This window comes from Lissotriton vulgaris, chromosome 2_1 (assembly GCF_964263255.1).
Source record: "Lissotriton vulgaris chromosome 2_1, aLisVul1.2, whole genome shotgun sequence".
Lineage (NCBI taxonomy): Eukaryota > Metazoa > Chordata > Amphibia > Caudata > Salamandridae > Lissotriton > Lissotriton vulgaris.
Window position 1 is genome coordinate 819130779 of NC_141687.1, and position 16598 is coordinate 819147376.

A 16598-nucleotide genomic window follows, 5' to 3' on the forward strand; every position below is an offset into this window, starting at 1 on the left:
TCAAGTGGGATGAGGGCAACTGTTTCTCCGTTGTCCAGTAGTGTTCGAATGTCGTCTGTTGCTGCGATGAGTGCGGTTTCGGTGCTGTGTTTGGCTCGGAAGCCGGACTGTGAGGGGTTGAGGGATTTGTTGGATTCGAGGAAGGCGGCGAGCTGACTGTTGACGGCTTTCTCAATGACTTTGGCAGGGAATGGGAGGAGCGAGATGGGACGGTAGTTCTTAAGTTCAGTGGGGTCTGCTGTGGGTTTCTTCAGAAGGGCGCTGAGTTCGTCGTGTTTCCAGCTTTCCGGGAAGGTAGAGGAGTTGAGGGAGCAGTTGATGACGTCTCGGAGATGGGGTGCGATGATGGACTTTGCTTTGTTGAAAATGTGGTGGGGATATGGGTCGGTAGGCGATCCTGAGTGGATGGAGTTCATCAAGTGGATGGTGTCTTCAGTGTTGATTGCGTCCCAGGCGCAAAGGTTGTTAGAGGGGAGATTTGGTTTGGGGGTGGGTGGAGTGGACTGGTCTCCGGACTGGTTTTCAAAGCTGTTATGTATGTCGGCGATTTTGTTGTGGAAGAAAGAGGCTAGGGAGTCGCAGAGGTCTTGGGATGGGGTGATGTCGTTGGTGACGGCGGTGGGGTTGGTAAATTCTTTGACGATGTTGAATAGTTCCTTGCTGTTGTGGGCGTTGTTGTCAAGTCGATCCTTGAATGCTGATTTCTTGGTGGATTGGATCAGTTGGTGGTGTTTGTGGGTGGCGTTCTTGAAGGTGGTCAGGTTGTCATTGGTTGGGTTTTTTCTCCAGGCTTTCTCGAGGGTACAACAGAACTTCTTGGATGTCTTAAGGTCATCGTTGAACCAGGGGGCTTTTTTGTTACTTTGCTTGATTTGATGGTTTTTCAAGGGTGCTAGTTCGTCGGCGCTGTGGGTGATCCATTGTGTGAGGTTGGTGGCAGCTTGGTTTGGGTCCGATGATTTGGCAGGAGGGTTTTTTTGTGAAGCGAAGTGAAGAGCTGGTCGGTGGTAATTTTATTCCAGTTTCTTCGGGGAATTGGTTGTGGGAGGTTGTGGGTCGTGGTCTTTTTGTAGTTGAAGTGAACGCAGCTGTGGTCCGTCCAATGGAGAGCTGTGGTGTGGTTGAAGGAGATGTGCTTGCTGGAGGTGAAGATTGGGTCGAGCGTGTGCCCGGCATAGTGGGTGGGGGTATCAACAAGTTGTATTAGTCCGAGATTGGCCAAGTTGTCCAGAAGGGTGGTGGTGTTGCTGTCATTTTTCTTTTCCAGGTGGAAGTTGAGGTCTCCCAGTAGAATGTAGTCCTCAGATGGGAGGGCGTGTGGGCTGATGAGTCAGTGATGTCTTCGCTGAATTGAGTGCGGGGTCCTGGTGGTCTGTAGATGAGGGTGCCTCGGAGTGTGGTTTTAGGGTCGGTGTGGATCTGGAAGTGAAGGTGTTCGGCGGCTGCGAGGTTATCGTCTGAGCTGGTCGTGATGCGGATGGAATTCTTATGTACGATGGCGATGCCTCCTCCTGTTTGGATGGTGCGGTCCTTTCGGATGATCTTGTAGCCGTCCGGGATGGCTATGGCGATGTCGGGAGCTGATGAGGCGTTCATCCAGGTTTCTGTAAGGAAGGCGACGTCCGGCGATGTGGTGTCGAGTAGGTTCCAAAGTTCAATGGCGTGTCTATGGACCGAGCGGGTGTTGAGTAGGATGCACTTAAGGTGGTTAGAGTCGGAGCTATGATTGGAGTCTGTGGATTTAGTGCGGGTCTTGATGCAGTCGAGTTTGCAGGAGTGGCAGGTGAAGGGTCGTGGGTGTGTCCATGGGCGGCTTGGTAGCAGTCTTGAAGTCGGCCGGGGTTGAGTGCCAAGAGGGATGCGGCATCGTACGTTATGCGGGAGAAGTGGGATTTGCGAGGACCAGGGGGTCTGGTGCTGGGCGCGGTCCAGGCGCGGACGGGCGTAGACGGGCTTTCCTTTGGCGCACCTTCGGCGCGCATAGGGCGCGACCGCTGCGCGCAAAAACATCTGTCATAAGTGGATAGTGGAGGGGGGAGGGGCAAGGAGGGAGCAGCTGGGAGGCGGGAGCGGGGTGGAGAGGACGGGCTCCGAGGCACAACAACAACAAAATGGCAGCAAAAGTGAAACCGGAACAGGATGGGGCACAAAGAAGGGATACGCTGTGGGCAGTGGCACCGGCACAATCAGGTATTGATGAAAAAATAAACAAATCTGTGATGTGAGCGCTACTATTATCACTGCACAAAACGAGCAATACAAATTACAGTCAAAGGTCCAAGCTTCACAGCGAGCGCTACAAACTGGGACTGCACAAATTAATCAACAATGCTTAAGTGAGGTACAGCGCTATAACATACAGCAGCCAGCAGTTTTTAAATGCGCAAAGCAAAGCAAAGAGCGCAGCCCAACGATACCGCAGGGAGCGTGGGGAGCGACCGCTACTGAGAGCGTCAGAACGACCAACACAACGGGATCGCCCGATAAGAGAAAGAACAACCAACAAAACGGGATCGCCCGATTAGAGAAAGAACGACCAACACAACCGGATCGCCCGATAAGAGAAAGAACGACCAACACAACGGGATCTGCTAAACTTAGGGACTGGCAGTAGATGAGCTGAGGACAATTTGTGTACCTTCCAGGGGACTAGGGAATGGCTAAGGGTCTTATTAAAATTGAACTTTTCTCATCAAGCAGGATGCAGAAAGTCTTATGCTGGACCCTCTGCTCAATTGAGAGTCAGGTAAGGCTCTTTTTACAGATTGGTGCTTCGGAGCATTCCAAAGAAGCCGAGCTGCAGCGCTCTGCGTAGTCTGCAATCTCTTTGCAACACAGCTAGGCAAACCTAGATAGAGGATCAAAATATTTTTTTAAGTAGGTGGACCAAATTATTTTAGAGAGTAGGTGGTCAACCCAAAGCTTGCTAATGCTTTGCAGTTTATTTAACTATCCTGATTCCCTTAGTACCTCTACAGAGTCGAAATGTGGTTCCTCCCTCTTGTCATTTGTCATATAGTAGGTACCCAGGCCTCCCACATGCCCCACACCACCTGAGCATTTTATATGATTTGCCCCCACACTTGCAATGCTAGCTTCACCCTTGAAGTTAAGGGTGTCTCAAGACCACCTGGCCAGTAATTCACAGATGGACGCATTCAGTTAAATAATGATATAACGAAGGTCTGAGTGCCCAAGTCAGGTATGTGTACACGCCCAAGCTGAGCAGGCCACTGAGGATATGTGATGTGGGGCTCACAACATCGGGGTACCACCGGAGACCGCACACGTAGCAGGCTGGCAGTATAGGATGGGAAACTCCACTTCAGTGCTACCATCAGCTTTCTCAAACTTCGTGCACCTTATGCTTTAAACGCATGATAACGTCACCGTATCACAGTATTGCATAAAGCATGATCTGACAAGTGGTGGCATTTCATCCATGATGACAAAATGAAACCGGGCAGTAAATCTCAGAGGAAGCTAATTGTAAACCGAAGCAGTGACTGCTGCATAGATGGGTGCAAAGTTTGTTTCTGCCCAGCCAGCAAAGTTCCTTAATTTTCTACATTCACAAAGATTGCTAAGGTACCCAGTGTACCTTCTTCTGTTCAAAGTTTTCTGTGCATTGCAAAAGAAATGTTGCTGTAATCAAGCTCAGCTGGAATATGTATGCAAACATTTTCTCTGAAACTTTTTCAGTTTTTCTTTACTCAGTGGCAAATGTTTACAGAGCTTTTTGTGAAAGTTTACCTTTGGATTTTTTTTTTTTTATAAACGGTGGTAAATGCTAGAATGTGGAGGAGAAAAAAATTATGATCCTCATCCTGAGGTGACCCGGAACTGCAGTCCGTAAAATTACCAGAATTAGATTGTTACCACACTTTGCTGCATTACTGTGGTCCGCATGTGGTTTCGGTGAGACTGGCTAGTAAAACGATTTGTGCAGTGAAAAAACCTAGGGTCAATGCAATGTTGCTTACCCCAGACGACAAAATAAAAGTGGCCCCCATTACCTAATAAGATAGCTAAAAATGTCTCGCATTTGCAAATGAAGGCACTTTTTTGAACACAGAAATCAACAGTGAAAAAAAACAACCCGCCAGACCATAAAACAGTCACACACACATCCAAAAACCTGACCCACACACTAACCTATGAGAACAGACCTTCGGGAATTGCAAATTACCTTTTAAGCCAGTCCAAGCCTACTCCCTACACCTGGGATTCTTCGGCGAAGAATCCCAGGTGTAGGGAGTAGATGATGCCTTGAGGACTGAAGGGTATAAGTAAACCACCCAGTATTCCGCTTTAAGAGACTGTTGTTTTTTACATGCCAAACAGCGACCTTGAATTGAACTTCACTGAAAACCAATGAAGATCACTGATAATTAATGTTATGTTCTTGTTACTCATCTGTAGGCTATGGCACTTCTTTTTCACGCTCATACTTTTGACTCGGAGCAAGAAAGAAAGGCAGAAAAGAGAGAAAGAATGAAGGGAAAGATATTAAAGACAAGGAAAACAACAGGAAGGAAAAAGAACCTGCAAGATAAAGAGAGGAAGTATAGAGTGGTGTTGGAAAGAGGCATGAGGTGAAATCAAAAATAAATATTCATGGTATTCGGAAACCTATAATTCGGCAGCGCGGATGCTGATTGGGCCTCTGCGCCTTGTTTTTGTTTCTTTCTTTTAAAACAAATTAAGATCTCGTCCAGGTGCAAGTGAAACCGGTCATGGGTTGGTTGCATTCGGATTAAGGGTGGACCTGGCCTCGCGAGTTTGGCTGGAATGTTCCTATTAGAGCAGGTTCAAGCCTAATTTGCATATGGCTGGATCCGAACTGAGGGGCATGCCACAGCACTGTGGTCAAAAGTAGAAGCATAAGCATAAACATGCACTGGATTCCAGATGGAACCCGCATATACAAAGGGGCCTATTTCGATGCAGGGCGGAAAGTGCGGTCGGAGGCTTTCCGACCGCCTGACTTGAATTTAGGCGTTCGAAATTGAAACTGGACTGACATCCGAAGGGAGTTGGCCAATCGGAACCGGAACTTAATCCCAAACAATGGCGTTTCTGCTGTCTGAATTACAATGCTCCATTTACGACAGGCTTTCCATGCCTGGTTTTGTGACATGGAAAGCCTCTCGAAAAGCGAGTTTGGGAGCCCCTAGCAGGGCTCCTTGCGGCATCCAGTTGGAGGCAACTCTGATGACATCTTAATGTGCCCCTATGTTGGGTTACTGAAATGCAAGAAAACCTTTAATCCTCAAATAAGTACCAGCATGACTGAACGCTTTATCTTTCTCTCAGCGTCCATTTTGTGTTACGGTCGTAAAAATCGAATTAAACAGCCAACAGTTTTTTCCCTGTTGTTTTGCAATAGTATTTGAATTTAAAACAAGTTATTGACACAAATGCTCCGTAAAAATGTTGGATACAGAATTATGCATTATTTGTAGGCCGTTACACCTTTTAATAGGGTAAGCATATAAGCCATACGGGCCAAATCTGTGACTTAGGTTTTGTCATTATGATGTATGGGTTCCATTGAAATGAAACACACGATCTTTTTGTTAGAAGGTCGGAATGTATAGTATAAATTATTTAGGACATTACGAAATGTAATGGCTTGGAAAACGTAAAATTATTACATTAAGGCGTTTAGACTGTTGAGAAGCCAGCGAGCGAAGATAACGTAATTCCATGCAACAGTTTATCTTTCTCATTGTGATGTTGTGGTGTTTATTTAAATTGGCGGCTGGGGAGTTGCAGATTCCTCGAGACACGAGGCCGCCTTTCCTAGTATTTTCCCTGCTTCCGGTGCGTGGCCTGTAATTACGCGTTGCGGAGGCGTGCATGCACGCAGCTCACGTACGTGCCTCCAGAGGAGGGAGTTACCAGTTGCTGTACAGATAAGGCGGTCTCCCAATGGGGCACGTGGCCTCAGCAGCGTCCAGACAAAGGCGGTGGAGACGCCGATAGCATACGGGGCCCCTGTAAATTGTAAATGGATACTTGTATAGCGCACTACTCACCCGTAAGGGTCTCAAGGCTCTTGTACGAATACCACTGTGGAACCCATCCTGGCTTTCCCTGTGGGGCGTCCACTCCTGGGCACCCCCAAGGTGGAGGCCAGGCATCCTTAGCGTTGTGGGGGCCGTTGTGGAGATTAAGCAAGCTATTGCCCAGAGTTGCAGAGTGGGACTCCATGATTGGAATAGGCACCGAGGCGAGAATTATCAGGTCCGTGGAATTTTGAGCCCAAGACCTGCCGAGGCGGGGAATTGAACCCTGGTCCCGGGCTAGACCTCTGCATCAGGGTCTGTCACTCTAATCATTGAGCCACACTTCTCCCCTCTCAATATGTAAAACGACAAAACACGCCTAAGTGGCCTGGAGATGAGACAATGGCGTTACTTATTCTGCGAGTTGAGCTCGCTCCTTTCTGTCTCTATTAGATAAAGTACATGTCGCCCACATTCAGCCCCTTTTAAATTAGCAGTATGGATTCCTTGGGGAGCCTCGGCCCATAAAAAAAAACGGTTGTTAGGGCAGCTGCGTACAAAGCATATTGCAGTGCACTACTGGAGGCAGAATTTTGTGTATGTTTAAACTACTGATTTTTAATTTTGCGGAATCTGTCCGCAGGGGTTATATGTTTATGTGGATATATGAATATGTATTCAAGTATAAACGGTAAAATGCCTTTAAAATTATAGCACGCCAAGCAGTTTCAGGGTCACTCCAGAAGTTTCACAAGAGTGTTTATTCCACGAACCCAGACTTTGATCCGTCTTTACTATTTACATCTTCATGAAATTTGCCAACCTTATTATTTTATGTATGAATTTTGTTCCACTTATTACCTCTCAGAACTTGTTATTTTTTTGTATTTATTTATTTGTGGCATTTATTTATTCCGTTTTATGCCCTTCATGCAAATTGTATTTTATTTTGAAACAATACAAGATGCAGCAGCGTTAAAGAGAGCAAGCATTCTGCTCTGGGGTGCCTAAATGATACTTTGGTTTCCTTCCTTTTCTTTTGGGCGATTTGGAGTGGGCTGTTGAGAATCAGGGGCAGGCAACAGGGATGGGAGCAAAGCGAAATTGCAGCAAGGAAGTATTTTATACTGATGTCAGGCACGCAGCTGAAGTGAAGAATTTTCACATTACAAGATTGGAACCAACAACTAAAGATTGACCTGAGAAATGCTGATTCATTCTGTGGCATCACCATGATGAATCTGTAGGACATAGGGCCCGATGTAGGTAAACTCCAATTTACCATTTCTTAAATACCGAATCATACCGATTCGGTATTTAAGAAGTGGTAAATTGGAGAGGGGGAGATGTGGGTTTTTCAGAATCGGTATCCCCCATTGATTCCTATGGGCCTTGAAGCCCATAGCAATCAATGTGCATTACCGAATCGGTATTTACCGATTCGGTAATTACCGATTTCTGCAAGGGTGCAGGGGGTGTCACTTTGACACCCTCTAGCACTCCCAATACTGGCTTGTGTGCCATGTGGCACACAGACATGCCCTAAGGGCATGTCTGTCTGTCACATGGCATAGGTGTGCATGCACACATGTGCATGCACACCTGGATTCGGTATTTTAACACCCAATTGGATTGGGTGTTAAAATACCGAATCTGAAGGGCCTGTGGGACTGAAAGTAGTCCCACCTACATCCCGAATTTTAAAACTCGAATTGGTAAAATACCGAATCGGACAAAAAAAGGTCCCCACCATCTCAAAAGGCCAAATACCGGTCGGAAACGGCCGAATTCGGCCGTTTCCGACCGGTATTGGCCACCTACATCGGGCCCATAATTAGTTGCTTAAAAAAAGTGTTAGCATAAGAGCCTATGGAAAACATGCAGCCTTTTCTTCTCTCTCTCACATGTGCATACGTCGCACACTCTGCTCTCTTCACCTCACACCTCCTTCTTCATTAACTTTGCAATTTTACTTGTGTACTAGATTTGCAAATCGCACTTCCTGTCCTCCTTAAACATCACTTCCTATTTCAGGGTTCGAATGCAACACACAAAATGGAGTATGTGAGAAAATATCTTCCAAAAAAAAGTTAATGAAACAACTTTCAAAAATGTTGTTAACGGTGGGATGTGGATTTGATTGTAATATTGCAAGAGATTGAAACAACTTTTTGGATTCCGAAATCCAGAGAAAATTTGAAAATAAACAACAAGCACGGGTGCTTTGCCCGAAATAATGACAACATTTTGTTACACAGACTCTGAATGCCCCGTATAAATAGCAGGAAATGTAGAGGCAAATAAGTTTGTGGTGAGGTAGAAGGATGGTCAGTTTTGTAGATGTGTGTCAGCTTCACCAGGACAATACGAGGATAGCAGTAACAGTGAGAGTACAGCTTAATGGGCGAGAAGGGAGGGGAGAATGCCAGCAGGAAGGGAGGGAGTGACAAATGGTGAGCGTTTAGCAGCCGCTTTGATGTTCTCAGTGGCCGCGCGGCTCACTGAGAACATCAAAGCGGCCGCGAAATTGCTCCCAAAGCCTGCAGGCGGACAAATGGTGCGCGCGCCCGGCGCACATGCACTGTGTCCGATCTGCAGACTTTGGGAGCTTTTTTGAAAGCCCTACTTCACTCTTCCAGAACAACATATGAACGTTGGTTCTACGAGACCTAAATAGGCAATATCGCTATTGCTAACCCTAACAAAATGTTCCTTCAGTACATGCAGAAACATGCAGTACAACTTCTGGAGTTCAAGGAGTTGTCTTATTCCTCCAGGTCGTGGCACTAAAATGTCATTATCAGCCTCTCTGCCTAGTTAAATAATCCTTTGCAATTTCAATATGCATGGTTCATAACTGAAAGAGCCTCTTCGGATATTGGAAAGCTCAGAAACTCAAAACCTCATCAAAACAAACTCTGTAATTTATCCGTAAATTTGTGCATTCATTCAACCACTAACCAGCTAATTCATCCAATCAGCTGTCCACAATATACCACAACTCAACAAGCATAGGGAAGATTAATTAAAAGAAGAATAGTAGAAAGACGACAAATGGTAATTGTTGGACCTGGCCTCGTGGCTTGGCCCTCCCTGACCTATAGCGCCCCGACAATAACCCGTGCACCGCCCAAAACCCCTGGTCGTAACAACCCCTGTTCGATCCACTCCCTCCATGACCCCACAGAAAGGACGAGTTTCCCCCATACCCGCCATCTATCCTCCCGGTGCCGGACGCCCCTACACCCCATCACACCCGAAGGCCTCCGGTAACCATTCCCCCGTCCCTAAAATGGCCGTCCCCGGCCCCAGCGAAGCCTAGGCCCTAGACACGCCATGCACGGCTGGTGAGTAGAGGACTTCCCGTGAGCACGATAGGGAGGAGCAGTTTCGTTCACACCTCTGGCGTCCCCACTCGGAAGACTGGGGTTCGATCGCCCCTCCGGCCTCCCTGAGGGCTGGCCCCACGCCCTGCTGGGTGTCTGCAATCCCCCCGGACCCAACTTCAAAGGATAAAAGGGCTGGGTGGCAGGAAACCCCGACAAGCAGCACCCAGGCTCCAGACCCCTACCTGCGAGGGCTCCGGACTTCAAAGGGAAACAGGACTATACAAGGGATGCTCTGGAACTCGCAGGCAGTTGAATCCTGCACGAAGAGAGCCCTGCTGACCTGGTCCCGGCTCGACAATCATCGAAGAAGAACGCTTCCTGAACTTTGGAATCTTGGCGAGCCCTGCTGACATCGTCGCGGCTCAAGCTTGGCAGAGACGAACATCCACCTATAACCATCTGAGCCCTGCTGACGTGGTCGCGGCTCCCTTGAACCCTGAAGAAACACCTGAACATCTCGACTAGAGACCTGCTGATTGGATCGCGGCTCCCCAAAGACCGAAGGACCCTCCATTCATTCCTGCTCGAGCATTGCTGACTTGGTCACGGCTCGGAGAGTATTCTGGTTCGGCTGGACCCTTGACCTTACCGTATCCCCCGGCTCGAGGATTGAGAGCTGTGCGCCGGATACGCTACGCATTGACCCTACATAACAAGACTGTCCCGCTACCCACACCCTTGCAACCGAGACTTAGTGAACTCTTGATCCGAATGTAAATATTTGACCACGTATCGATCATAACGATCCAAATACTTCTGTTGGATAAAGAACCTGTTCACCAGTAATCTACTGTGTGGTGTCCCTTTGTCGAGTGGTGAGATCTCAGCGCGTGCGATCCTAGATACTAGCCTCTTCCCCCGAAGGGTCGCCCGCCAGTGCTCGGCAACGTTCCTAGGAGATGTGGGTCACAGGGTGGCCGGAAGACGTCTTCTGTGCCCCCCTGGGATCGCCCATTTTAACTTTGGTGTCAAGCGACGAGATCCGAGCCGACATCTACAGATCGTACAGTGAGCGGCTGACACTACCTGATGAAGACCGAAAAAGACGGAAGAAAGAACCACCAGGAGTCCCACTGGAACCAATGCAAGTCCTACGTTCCAAGAGGACCGGTTGGAAGAGTACACTCAGAGACCTAAAGCAGTTCTGTACGGACTTTAAAATCGCTACCACTGGGATGAGCACCAAGGAAGATTTCCCAAAAGCCTTGAAGGCTTGGGTGGAGTCCAGAGCCCCCCTCCTCCAAACAGAAGGAGACGGCGGAGAGGTGGAGCGGCCAAACGAACCCGAAATCCTCCAGGGGAAAGCAGTGGCACCCCAGTACGAAGCAACGCGTCAGAGGGGGGCCTGTCCCCAGAAGAACTGAAGGACCGAGAAAGAAGCCGAAGCCACGAGCTAGAGCTAGCAAGGCTCAAAATAGAAGGAGAACTTAAATTAGCGGAAAAAAAGTTAGCCGTGGAACCATTACGCTTGCAAGGAGAGTTGGAAGAAAAGAAGCTCCAACGAGAACACAAAGGGAAGAAACTTCAACTGGAGCATGAACGCAGCCTCAAAGAGATCGAGCTCAAGGCACCGAGAGACCCCTCCCCTGGTGGAACCTAAAGTCCACATCCCTAAGGATCTGGTGAAAGAGTACTACAACAACGACATCCAGCAATGGTTTAAAGCCTATGAGGTAGCTATGACCTCCCACCGAGTCCCACAGAAGGATTGGGGGGCTGGGTTGTGGGGTCGGTTCCTGAGTGAGGGAAGAGACACCCTACTCGACCTGCCATCCACAGTACTGAACTCCTACAGCCACATGAAAGAGGCCCTACTAGCCAGATATGGGCTCACCCCCGAGATGTGCAGGCAAAGATTCCGAGACGGCAAAAAAATTCCTGGCACCACGTGGGTAGAGTATGTGAACTTTTACAGCAGGGCCTTGGAAGGATGGATCAAGGGCAGCAAGGTCACCACATTCGAAGAGTTGTTCGACTTAATAGCTTGGGAACACCTGTCCAAAAATGTTTTATAGAATTACGCCAGCATCTCCTACGCAGCAAACTAACAGACACTCGAAAACTAGCCGTCGAAGCAGATCACTGGGTGAACACCCGGGTCCCCTGGGGCCCCATGGGAGACTACGGCCGAACAACCAGGGACCTCCCTGCCAGAGAGGGGGGGGGGGGCAAGGAAGACCGAGGGAATTCCAGTCAGGTCCCCAGTGTAGCCCCCCCAAGAAACCAACCCCCGAACTTTCCATCTCCTCCCCCGGCCAGCACAGGCCCTCCAGGTAGGCAAGGGCCCAGAGTCAACATCACATGTAACAAATGCCAACAGACCGGCCACTACGCCAGTGACCCCCAGTGTCCCATGTACCAAAGGTCCGCGACTACGGGCCCCCAGCCCGACAGATGGCCACCGTGGCCCTAGGAGAGGAGATTGAGGATACAGAAGAGTGGGAGTCTGCAGCTATGTCCCTGGTCTCCCTAGGAGACCGAGAAATGATCCCTGGAGCCCCCCTGACAGCCAACACCAAAAAATACCAGCAGTGGGAGACTGTCAATATACATCGAGTAGGGGCCCTTCGCGACACCGGGGCGAGTGTCACGGCTGTCCGCTGTCACCTGGTCACCGAGGACCAGATATTACCCCACGTCTTTTGCCCCATTATTTTCTCCGAATGAGGGGGAATTGCTGGGACGTTGCAAGTGGCCGTCCGACCCTCCATGCCCGTGGACTGTTTACTGGGCAACGATCTGGAAAGCTCCCTGTGGGCGCAGGTAGAAAGGAAGGCCCACCTAGGAATGCTGGGCCTACCCGAATGGGTGTGCGCCACCACTCGGTTCATGTCTGCCTGACTGCCCCCCTCGGGGGAGTCGAGCCAGAAACCCTATGCCAGACCCCACTCGACGAGAACAGGGGCGGGCTACCCGAGCCCCGCGATCTCCCCATGGGAGGAGAGCCCGTCGCAAACGGCCCCCTATACCCTGACCTCGAACCTGTCACCGAGTTAGCCGACCTGCCCGAGTTGGCTCAGTGGTGCCACAAGGGGGGCCCCTCCCAGGAGGAGTTCTACCAGGAACAAGCTACCTGCCCTTACCTCGTCGGACCTTGGCAACAGGCCGCCGCTCAAGCTGCGTGCGACCAGTCGGAACCCATTGGGTCTACTAGGAAAACGACCTCCTGTACAGTGAGCAGAAGTCTGCCGAACTAGGGTCAGCCCGGGGGCTGGTAGTACCCCTACGATTCCGAGACATCTCCCTGGGCCTGGCCCATGACGTACCCTTGGCGGGACACTTGGGTCAGGAAAAAACCTATCACCGATTGGTCACCCATTTCTATTGGCCAAGAATGCGAGCCAGCATGGAGGCTCCCCTGTAAGTCTTGCCCAACGTGCCAGGCTAGCGGGAAGAGCGGAGGGAAGCGCAAAGCCCCCCTCCAACCCTTCCCCATCGCCAGTACCCCCTTTGAACGAGTGGGGATCGACATTGTGGGACCTCTGGATCTCATGACCGCCCAGGGTCACCGATTTATCTTAGTCCTGGAGGACCATGCCACCAGATACCCCGAGGCCATTCCCCTCCGAATTGTGACGGCCCATGTGGTGGGGCGGGTATTGATGGGGATATTCTCCTGAGTGGGTTTTCCCCGAGAGGTCGTGAGCGACCGCGGCACCAACTTCATTTCAAAGTACATGATGTCCTTGTGGCAACAATGTGGAGTGACATACAAATTCACCACCCCGTACCACCCCCAAGGGAATGGCCTGGTTGAGCGATTTAACCAGACTCTCAAGGGGAAGATCATGGGCCTCGAAGAGCCCCTACGGTGCAAGTGGGACATCCTCCTACCCTGCCTCCTGTTCGCCTACAGGGAAGTCCCCCAGAAGTCCTTGGGGTTCAGCCCTTTCAAAGTGCTCTACGGACACCCCGTCCGGGGACCCCTCAGCCTGGTCAAGAAGGGCTGGGAGGCGGCGCCCCGAGACCCGCCCCCAGATGTGTTTCGATACATCCTGACCCTCCGGAACCAGACTAGGAAGTTCAGAGAGCTCACAGAGGCCAACCTCGAGGCGAGCCAGGATGAAATTAAACGCTGGTATGACCAGAATGCCACTCTGGTCGAGTTCCAACCGGGCCAGCAGGTATGGGTGATGGCCCCGGTGAAACCTTGCCCCCTCCAAGACAAATGGACTAGGCTATTCAAAATAGTGGAGCGAAAGAGCCAAGTCACCTATTTAGTTGACGTTCAGTGCCCCCGGAACCCCCTCCGGGTCCTCCACGTGAACCGCCTCAAGCCTCACTTCGTGCGGACGGAGTTGAGTTTGCTCCTAGCCACAGACGATGGGGGCGGAGGAGGACACGGAGCCTCTCCCTGACCTCCTGTGTGCTAAGGAGAAAGATGGCTCCGCAGAGGGAGTGAGCCTCCCCTTCTCCCTCACTCCACAGCAACGCATAGACTGCCGCCAGCTATTGGGGCAATTCTCAGACCTCTTCTCCCTCGTCCCCAGGGTCACCGACTGTTGCGTCCACGATGTGGACACGGGGGACAGCCTGCCGGTACGACACAGAGCCCACCGCGTCCCTGACAGAGTCTGGACCTGCATCCAGGCCGAGGTCTCTAAGATGCTAGCCTTGGGGGTGGTCGAGTCTTCGGACAGCCCTTGGGCCAGCCCTGTGGTACTGGTCCAAAAGGCAGCCGCCCCCCGAACTGAGGTTCTGCGTGAACTACCGGGGGCTCAATGCGGTCACTCGAGCCGACGCTCAACCTATTCCCCGCGCAGATGAGCTCATTGACCGCCTCGGGTCTGCTTACTACCTCAGCACCTTCGACCTGACCTGCGGATACTGACAAATTGCGCTCACGAGGGAGCCAAGGAGCGGTCTGCCTTTCCTACCCCGGATGGACACTATGCTTCCGGGTGATGCCCTTTGGGATGAAAAATGCCCCGGCCACCTTCCAAAGACGGGTTAACCGGGTCCTGGACGGGCTGGAAGAATTCAGCGCCACGTACCTGGACGATATCACAGTGTTCAGCTCTCACTGGACCGAAGACCTCAGGCACCTCCGGAAGGTATTGATGGCCCTGCGCCAGGCGGGTCTCACAGTCAAAGCCAGCAAGTGCCAAATTGGACAAGGCTTGGTGGTCTACCAGGGGCACCAAGTCGGGAGCGGGCAGGTAGCCCCCCCTCCAACCCAAGATCGACGCCATTCTGGCCTGGGAACCCCCCACGACTCAGACCGAGGTCAGGGCCTTCCTAGGGCTCACTGGTTACTACCGGAGGTTCATCAAAGGGTATGGCAGCCTAGTGGTCCCCCTCACAGAACTGACCTCTAAAAGACAGCCGAAGAAAGTGCATTGGACCCCCTCCTGCCAAGAGGCATTTGAAGCCTTAAAGACCGATATGTGCACCTCCCCCGTGCTCCAGGCCCCTGACTACTCTCGAGAGTTTGTGGTCCAAACCGACCCTTCCGAGCATGCCATTGGAGCAGTCCGATCCCAGCTCAATGACAAAGGCCTAGATCAGCCTGTGGCCTTTATTAGCCGGTCTCCAGGTGCCGGACGCCTCTACACCCCATCACACCCGAAGGCCTCTGGTAACCATTCCCCCGTCCCTAAAATGGCCGACCCCGGCCCCAGCGAAGCCTACGCCCTAGACACGCCATGCTCGGCTGGGGGGTAGAGGACTTCCAGTGAGCGCGATAGGGAGGAGCAGTTTCGTTCACACCTCTGGCGTCCCCACTCGGAAGACTGGGTTTCGATCGCCCCTCCGGCCTCCCTGAGGGCTGGCCCCACTCCCTGCTGGGTGTCTGGAATCCCCCCAGACCCAACTTCGAAGGATAAAAGGGCCCGGTGGCAGGAAACCCAGACAAGCAGAACCCAGTCTCCAGACTACAGCCTGCGAGGGCTCTGGACTTCAAAGGGAAACAGGACTATAACAAGGGGTGCTCTGGAACTCTCAGGCAGTTGAATCCTGGATGAAGAGAGCCCTGCTGACCTGGTCGCGGCTCGACGATCATCGAAGAAGAACGCTATCTGAACTTTGGAATCTTGGAGAGCCCTGCTGACATCGTCGCGGCTCAAGCTTAGCAGAGACGAACATCCGCCTGTAACCATCTCAGCCCTGCTGACGTGGTCACGGATCCCTTGAACCCTGAAGAAACACCTGAACGTCTCGACTAGAGCCCTGCTGATTGGATCGCGGCTCCCCAAAGACCGAAGGACCCTCCGTTCATTCCTGCTCGAGGCCTGCTGACTTGGTCGCGGCTCGGAGAGTATTCTGGTACGGCTGGACCCTTGACCTTACCCTATCCCCCGGCTCGAGGATTGAGAGCTGTGCGCCGGATACGCTCCGCAGTGACCCTACATAACAAGACTGTTCCGCTACCCAAACCCTTGCAACCGAGACTTTGTGAACTCTTGATCCGAATGTAGATATTTGACCACGTGTCGATCATAAAGATCCAAATACTTCTGTTGGATAAAGAACCTGTTCTCCAGTAATCTACCGTGTGGTGTCCCTTTGTCGATGGTAAGATCTCAGCGCGTGCGATCCTAGATACTAGCCTCTTCCCCTGAAGGGTCTCCCGCCAGTGTTCGCAACGTTCCTAGGAGAGGTGGGTCATGGGGTGGTCGGAAGAAGTCTTCTGTGCCCCCCTGGGATGGCCCCTTCTAACAGTAATGCATAAACTGGACGAGATCGAGCTGGGAATTATGAATAAATAAAAAATGAAACATAGTAGTGAATGGTCATTTTAGAATGGTAATCTGCAAAGTGATTAATTGTTGTAACAATCAACGATGGCTGAAATGTTGCTTCCAACTGTGATGGTCATTTTGGAAAGGTAAATGATTGATACACTACAGGCAATAACCATCAAGATGGTTACCAGGTTCAGAAGCAGTGGTCATGCGGTCATGAGGTATGCAGTGGAATTAACAGTAGCATCGTCCAGGAAGCTGCAGAGTGCTGACAAAAAAAGAAAGAAAAAAGGTGGCCTATAAAAGTGAAAATAGTCAACTAAAGTGACTGGTGGACCAGTCTTGGCACACTGAAGCCAGTGCTTAATTTGTAGGGGAAAAAATCCTGGGGCTCTTGTCAGTTGTGCAATAGCCTTGCAGCCAGCTGGAGCTGTCCGGGAAAATCTTAACAAGCATTAAAAATGCAATAGGTCTCGCCTTTCATTAAGTTAAAGCCATTTGCTTTGCTATACAAT

General features: G+C 50.9%; 1 protein-coding gene across 8 annotated transcripts in view; it reads right to left on the reverse strand.

Moving 5' to 3' along the window:
- Positions 1-16598, reverse strand: part of CWC22 (CWC22 spliceosome associated protein) — a 466526-nt gene that overhangs the window by 427770 nt on the left and 22158 nt on the right. For 2 of the 8 annotated variants that reach the window (XM_086956214.1, XM_086956219.1), the window contains exon 2: positions 16272-16351. The exons of the other annotated variants lie outside the window; for them this stretch is intronic. The gene's annotated coding sequence lies outside the window, so the exon portion shown is untranslated. The remainder of the gene's footprint in view (positions 1-16271; positions 16352-16598) is intronic. 8 annotated transcript variants of the gene reach the window in all.